Source organism: Antedon mediterranea, chromosome 6, assembly GCF_964355755.1.
Source record: "Antedon mediterranea chromosome 6, ecAntMedi1.1, whole genome shotgun sequence".
NCBI lineage: Eukaryota > Metazoa > Echinodermata > Crinoidea > Comatulida > Antedonidae > Antedon > Antedon mediterranea.
Window position 1 is genome coordinate 10,856,360 of NC_092675.1, and position 8,829 is coordinate 10,865,188.

Consider the following 8,829-nt stretch of genomic DNA (forward strand, 5'->3'; position numbering starts at 1 on the left):
TGTTTGTGTTGCTTTCAAAGTTAGGTTAACCATTTAAATGGCTGCAGTCGCGTGCTCAAGTTAGTGTTTACCGACCAACCGACCGACATAGTGAGATGTAGAGTCGCGTTGTCACGCGACTAAAACGTATATATTGACTTGCTTGCCTTTTATAATTTTGAAGACATTGAACTATCATCATTAAAGCAGGGAAGAATTGAAAATACAATTTCAATTTCACTCTTCTCTGATTAAAGTGATTTTAAAATATGTAGTAAAATATAACGAAAATTAAAAGGATAAGAGTGTAAGCTACAGTATGTACCTACTATGTCTAAGATTTTTGAGCGCATTGTGCATGATGGTTTGTCATCACATGTTGCTAATGCTTTAAGTCCTAGGCAGCATGGTTTTGTCTCTGGGAGATCATGTCAAACCAACCTCGCACTGCTTCTTGCTACATCATACGATGCAATTAACAGCAAGAAGCAGTGCGATGTGATTTAGACTGATTTCTCTAAGGCTTTTGATTCCGTTTCCCATGATTTGCTTATTTTTAAACTTTCAAAATTTGGTTTATCCGGTTCACTGTTAAGTTGGTTTAAAAGCTATTTAACTAATAGACAACAGCGTGTTGTCATTGGGGGAGAGACATCTGATTGGCTCCCTGTGTTATCGGGCGTTCCGCAGGGCTCGATCCTGGGCCCGCTTTTGTTTAATTTATTTATCAACGATCTTCCTTTAAAATTTAATCATTCCGAGTCTCTTTTATTTGCTGAAGATCTGAAATTGTTTAAAGTGATTACCACTCCACAGGATGCTTTTTCACTTCAGGAGGATCTGGATAGTCTCGTGGAATGGACGGAGAAGTGGGGGATAAAACTTAATGCTAATAAATGCAAATATTTATCTATAACACTTAAAAAAAGGCCTGTGCTCTTCAATTATAATCTGAGTGGACATGATCTTGAGATGGTTTATGTTTGGAAAGATTTAGGTATTTTTATTGATAGTAAATTAAATTTTTGTTCACATATTAATCATGTGTTGTCAAAAGCTAATAGAATGATGGGCTTAATATGGAGAAATTGTAGGTTTATGAACGACGGCAGGGCACTTTTATCTTTATACAAATCTATTATACGTCCTCACCTTGAATATTGTTCTGCAATTTTCAATTCAATTTCTCCATGTCAGGCCCGTCGAATCGACACTGTTCAACGGAAGTTTGTTCGATTCCTGTCTTATAACTGTGTTAATTTTGCCTTTTCCATTGATTCTGTCAGCAATCGTCGAACGATATCTGATATGGTTTTTTTATATAATATTTTAAATTCTAAATATGACTGTTCATTAATTTCACTATTTAGTTTAAATGTTCCTGGTCGTACACGAAATAGACATTTATTGCATATTCCTTTTAGCCGTGTCGACTGTACTAAGAGGGGACTTTTTCATAGACTACCTTATACATTTAATAATCTAAATAGCAATCATATCGATATTTTTAATGATAGACTTTGTTATTTTAAGAGGACGATGATGTGTTCACTTCTTGAACAGCCTGCATAACCTGTTTTAATTGAAATTATTTATGGCATGCCAATCTATGTTTTATATATATATATATATATATATATATATATATTATCTGTATTTTATTGTTAACCGTTTTTGATGTTGTATTGTTTTATGTTTCAAACCTGTTAGTGGCGGTATTTATCGCTGTTGGTTTTGATTGAATAAAATAAAATAAAATAAAATAAAATAAAATATCAGTTTAGAAGTAGACACTGACTATCTACCATCGTTTGAGGCTAAAATTAGGATATTATAAATAATATTAAGAAGCACAGAGTAGGCTATGTGTCAATTTAGGATTTTTCAAATAAAATAAAATCATCATAAAACTTATTTTTGATTTACTGAATGTTGACACATATACATACTGATATCTTCACAACTTTAGAAATCTAAACGAATAGTGATAACATCTTTGACACTTTTTCTATTAATTAAGAGCTCTGTAAGGTGCTCTTTAATCTTTAAAGGCACGACGTATTCTGCCCAACCTTTAACATCATGGCACCAGTGGTTTTTTAATACCATACTTATGCCTATTACTAAGGTAACATTATATTGCTACATGTTTAATACCATACTTATGCCTATTACTAAGGTAACATTATATTGCTACATGTTTTAAGATTATTTTAAGTTTAAGTTTTTGTTCAACGTTTCTATGATTAGAATGAGAGAAAGTAATTGTCCTCTACTAAAATATCGGCATACAGATATGATTTACAATAAATTCATCAGGTTTTATAATTATTGTCTTGTTATTATTTTTCTATTATATTATAAGTCATTCATCATCGTAATAATTGTTTTTCAAATTTTGATATTTGTGAACCTTATAATTTTGGACATTTTGGAATCGAGATGGTGGTTATTCGGTCACACCCTCAGATTGCAAAAGGAAGTCCCAGCCAATAAAGCAAAACTATTATTTTGAAAAATGTAAGCAACAAAAGTATAGAGGACGACCACGATCCACACTAGAATGGTAACTCTATCGAACGACCTGATCACCCTTCATAAACATTCATCAACTGCACTATACCCTCTAGGATCAAAAGCATAAAAGAGCCTAGAAACGATTCGGAGAATAGCAGAGAAAAGACAGGACTGGAGGAAAGCAATCCGAGATATAAGCAAAGCAGCAACTAAATTTATAATGTTGTTGTTGCCACTATGTCACAAAAAAAGTAGTAGTAGTAGTCAATTTTCCTCGATCATTGAAACACTTTGAATAAACCAAGTTATATACAGGACCGCTGGTATGTTATTACTGCGAAACTATATCGCACCCAATCTAATTACGTTTACAATATACATTTAGATTTGTAAACATTATTCAAATAATATATACAAAAGTTGCGAAAAACAATTAGACATAATAGATAGATATAAAATAATTTATAAATTGAAAAAGAAAATTGTAATGGACGCCCCAATTCATGTGATGTTACCCCCATTTATTTCAACCACTCTCTTCTTGACAATTCAAAGCAATTGATGGATTCAAAATCAATTATGTTTAGTTTAGGCTACATAATGTCAAAATGAATATAGTCAAATGCTTTTTTCACACATATAAATGTATAGGCTTTTATTCTCACTATAACTATAAAATCTTAGCTGTACTTAATATACTGATGCCTGTCTGTATTTGTTGTAAATCTTTCGGAATTGACATCATGCGGAGAGATTCATAAATGATCGGATGAATATTAAGATTCTAAGCCTTGAGTTAAGACTTCCTCATAGCCCGGTCGTTAGTGGATGGATGGTCGTTTTTTAGAAAGTTTGTCGCTTACGAGAGAGGTGGATAGACTGATAGCTATACATCTACATTAGCGGTGGATTGTTCTACATTAACGGTTGTTTCGACATTTTAGCTTGCGTTTTCTACATTAAGCTTGGTTCCCACTAGAACGTAACGCAAGGATGTAAACGCAACGCAACCAATGACAAGCGGCAGTTCGGATAATCCATCGCTTGTGATTGGTCAATTCACTCACGTTGCGTTACGTGTTGCGTCTCTAGTGGGAACCAAGCATTAGCGGTTGTACACGTACGCACAAGAGTACAATATAATAAGTCGTACGTACGAGATAATAAGTCGTACGTACGAGATAATAAGTCGTACGTACGAGATAATAAGTCGTACGTACGAGATAATAACTCGTACGTACGAGATAATAAGTCGTACGTACGAGATAATAAGTCGTACGTACGAGATAATAAGTCGTACGTACAAGACAGTGGTGGCAATTTTTTTTTAACGGATGTCCCTAATGGGGCTACGTAGTATTTTGGCGCAATCGAATATGTTTATATGCCTATATATAAAACATCAGAAGCAATTGATTGACGATATAAAGAAATACTGGCACTCTGGGGCTAGATGTCTCTATTTCTCCAAATGGGATAGATCCTCTCCTTGAAAAATGATCATTTTAAACAGTTATGGTCCTTCGTTAAAAGTTCCAGGGCTAAATCTGGCACTGATTCGTCATCACGAGGGTATTGTGTAGGCCTACAATCCCAAGATCATAGTGAGGCCTTCACTAAAAGATTTTCAGCTAATTTTACTCACGACGACTCTGACTACCTTTTGGATAACCGTCTTGTATTTTATCATGCTGGCTATATCCTCATTTCACTGATATTCAAACCACTGGTGGCGCTGAGATATTATCTATTATCCCCTCCTGCATTGAATCACAGATACAACAATATGCTGATGATACTCTTACATACAGAGAGCCATCAGAAACAAAGATAACCATAACGATGATTTTACAGTCGGATCTTCATGCTATCAACAACTGGTGTGTGACAAACAAAATGCTATTAAATACAGATAAATGTTTGGTGATGCATAACTAGAACAGTCGATCGTCCTGAACAAGCATGTGATTATTTTATTGAGATGATAGATTGCCCGTTACGAATTCCATTAAATATCTTAGAATAACCTGAATCGTAAACTCACTTGGGGTGGCCATGTCCAATATGTTAAATCTAAATCTAATCGCATGTATGTCGTGATAAAGTTATTATTATATTGCGGCTATACTTTACTGGCTGTTTACTTTATCGTTTTGATTTAGCTTTTCGCTTTTTATTTTTGTATCTCCATTGAGATCCAGCCACTGATACCCACAGCATTGTCATTTTTTTCAGTAATTTGCCTTTGGATTTATATATATATATAAATCCAAAGGCAAATTACTGAAAAAAAAAGCGAAAAGCTAAATCAAAACGATAAAGTAAACAGCCAGAAAAGTTAGCAGAGCTTTCGGGCAACACTAGCCCTTCATCAGTGCAAGTGAAGGAATTTGGATAACGTCAGAGTATAAAGCTGGCAAGTGCTGCCTGGGTGGACAGGAATAATAGAAATATAACAAAGGGAGCCAGGGTGGAGTCTGAATAAGAGTGGAAAACAAAGAAGGTAGCTTGGTAGATATATATATATATATATATATATATATTCAGGTTGAAATTTTCAGACCGTTTGGATAGAGTGCTCAATACCAAGGTAGAGCATAAATAAATAAAATAACAGCAGAAAACTTATTAAATTTATGTATATATGAAAATATGTTATTATATGTCAACCAGAGCTATGCTCACTGAACCGTAAGAACGAGTTAGTCTCTACTTGTAGACATAGGAAAAAATTCTTACTAAATTGCAGATCCAAACAGTTTATCTAAAACAATAGGCTATTGTATACGACTTCCTGATGACTCACTTTTATTAAGCACTATGAGACAACTGTGTAGCTTATGTTTTATATTTCACCTGAAGAGTGCGGCCAGCTACATGCTGGTCGTACGAAACAAATTTGTAGTGATTAAAACAATGAAGTAACCAAGTTTTCTGCTGTTATTTTATTTATATATATATATATATATACAAATCAGGCAAAGAACATTAATTCTAAACCGCCCGGTGTATAAACACATCAGGCAATGAACATTAATTCTAAACCGCCCGGTGATATACTGAAATTTAATTAATTAATTTGAAACGATAAAGATGTGTATATATATATATATAAATCATACTGTAAATTATAGAAACAGTGCTCATATTCGGAACATGATCTCATAATCGCGTCGAGCATAGCTCATTGGCGAAAGTTCCGTATTTTTTAGTTGTATGAAAAAATGTCTCTGGCTGGATTCGAACCTGCAACCTCTCGCTTACAGGGCGAGTATCATACCACTAGACCACAGAGCCATGCATGGTATTATTACAGATTTTCACCCACCAGATACATTCTCTCATACAACAATTAACGCCCTCACAATCAGTGGAGGCTTAACAAGTCAGAATAAATTCCAACTTTAATTCGCAACGGTTTTTTAAATAATATTGTGTATATGTAAATCAATGATGTTGCTTAGCACTGTGTAAATTATATATAAATCATACTGTAAATTATAGAAACAGTGCTCATATTCGGAACATGATCTCATAATCGCGTCGAGCATAGCTCATTGGCGAAAGTTCCGTATTTTTTAGTTGTATGAAAAAATGTCTCTGGCTGGATTCGAACCTGCAACCTCTCGCTTACAGGGCGAGTATCATACCACTAGACCACAGAGCCATGTATGGTATTATCACAGATTTAACAAGATTCTGACTTGTTAAGCCTCCACTGATTGTGAGGGCGTTTGTTGTATGAGAGAATGTATCTGGTGGGTGAAAATCTGTGATAATACCATACATGGCTCTGTGAAAGATTAATCTTATGTGGTTGTAGCATCCAATTTTCCAATACAGGTGCGTGGTCAGGTTTGTGCGTTTGCGGTACATCAATGTGCGCAACCAAACGTAACCGCGCCTATAACTATATTATCTTAAAACAGGGACATTTAAATCGTGGATTGTCGGGAACCAAACTTGGTATTAACGTAAAACTCAAGCTTTGCTCGAAATTTTAATGTCAAAATTAGCGCGTGAATCGCCGTGAATCTAAACTATCTTAATGGTTTTATTAAAAAATTTGTTTGATATTTTTGGCCTTTATTTGGTGACATTTACCTAAAATCAAGCAATAAATGGAAATTTTATTTTTTACTGCCTAATATGGTTAATAACAGATAAAAATTCCATACAGTATCAAATCCATTGCTTTTTTCTAGACAGCGAAATTATCAAAACTGTTGTTTTTGCTCTTTTAAAATTTACTAATATAAAATTATTTGTATTTATATAATTTAAGATGTCTTCTTCTTAATACAATATTAAAAAGTCTAATCAAATAGCTAAGTTAAACGTATGCGACTTAAGTCTAAATATGTAGTTGCGACCCTTAAAATGGTAGAGTGTATCTTGGCACAACCGCCGCATCCCTTATTTTAGAATACGAATTTCTCCCATCATTAGTCCGTATTAGATCTCTTTACACTCAAACTGGCAGATATAGAAAGTCATTTATTCCGAACTCCATAACTATATATAACAGTAAAACATCTAGATAAAAGATGGATCAACTGCCGTTTTGGCTCCGGAGTTTTTTTTTAGGGTTATTCTATTATTAAAGTGGGGGTGTGTGGTTATGAATATTGTGTGCAGGTACGTCAATAGAAATGACATTGAGAGCCCTCTTCTGTCAGTTGACTGGTTCCCGGTCTACTGCCTTGTAATTGACTTAATCATGATCGAATTCCAACAACTTAAGAATACACAAAATGTTTACATAATTATATAACAATGTAGATCTATCTAATAATGTTTTTATTTTTTTGCAGATAAAGGAGGATCATCAATAAAATAAAATGATAAAAATTCCAGGCATTTAATATACGGTTTACTGATAAAATATAATGTACCAATGAAATAAACCTGGTGTTCTGAAACATATTTTAATAACTTTTGCCGGCCTAGCGCCTTTGTGTATCTAAATCTATCTAAATAATTAAGTTAGTACAGTATTAACAAATAAAGGGTTAGGGTTATGTATAATAAAATGATAGAAATGAGGCATTATCTAATAATGTTTTTATTGATTTTTTTTCCAGTTTTTTATAGTTTTAAAATTCAAGTACCGTTTTTATAGCGTTATGTATCCTGTAAATGCTAACCTAAAAACGTTATCTGAATGTTTCTTTTTACGTTATAGAAATGTAATAAAATAACGGTTATTAGTGAACCTAAACATTAACCAAACACTAACGTTAGAAAACCACTGTGATTGCTGGACTGCCACAATGGAACAATAGACCTAGGTATGTTAAACAAAGAAATCACGTCAAAGCAGGGTGGAGACGGAATTTTAAGACAAAGGCGTTCTATACAAATGCAAATCTGGTGGTGGAATACAACATGATCAATGCTGACAGAAATTCACGTAAACTCTGCAGTAAAAAAAATGTAGAAACATTATTTGCGTATTAAATCACTATATAAAATGTTCAGCTTGTTTAATTAATATACTGTACAATAATAACCGTACTATGATTTTCTTTTTTAACCTGTTTTGAACGTCTCTTTTATCTACTACAAGTACAAGGAATAATTTCGCCAGTGTGGCATAGCAAAAAGCTATACAAAACAACCTTATTGCTACACATTTCGAAAATTGTGTAGCAAAAAATACAATACAAAACTATCTTTCTCGACTAAATCAGTTTGATTATCAATTTTGCTAAAATTTTTCACTGTACTACAGACTCCCACTTGTAATTTTAATGCTAGTCGATATATGATTTCTATACTGTACTTACTGTTTATTACAGCTCATACATAGTTGCTATTCTCTTGAGGCTCAAGACGACCAAATAGACAGTTTGATATCCAAGTACAACTTGTAACTAGAATTTAATTCGTCACTTTGACGAATTATAGGTGATCATTTTTATCATTTTATTGACATTCATATTTTTTAAACATGCACCTACGTTAACATACAATCGGAAAATGTTGATGTATGCCATCCTATTATACGCTTATAGTGCTGAGTTGTGCCTATTTATTATGCCATATACAATATGTACAGTATATACTGTACTGTGTATATCTATATACAGTGTAGCATAGGTGAAATTACGGGACCCACATCATGTTCTAATTTTTTGGTATGATGACGTTGTCAAAATAAACTTGAAGATAACAATATCGAAAGATAATGAATTGAGTAATAAAATATAACAATTGGAAGAAAATTTGGCACGTAGAAGGGCGGTGCGCGCTATTTAAAAATTGTATAACTTTTACGAAAGCGATGAAAAAAATACTTTTTAACTTCAACTGGCCATACGGTAACGTCAC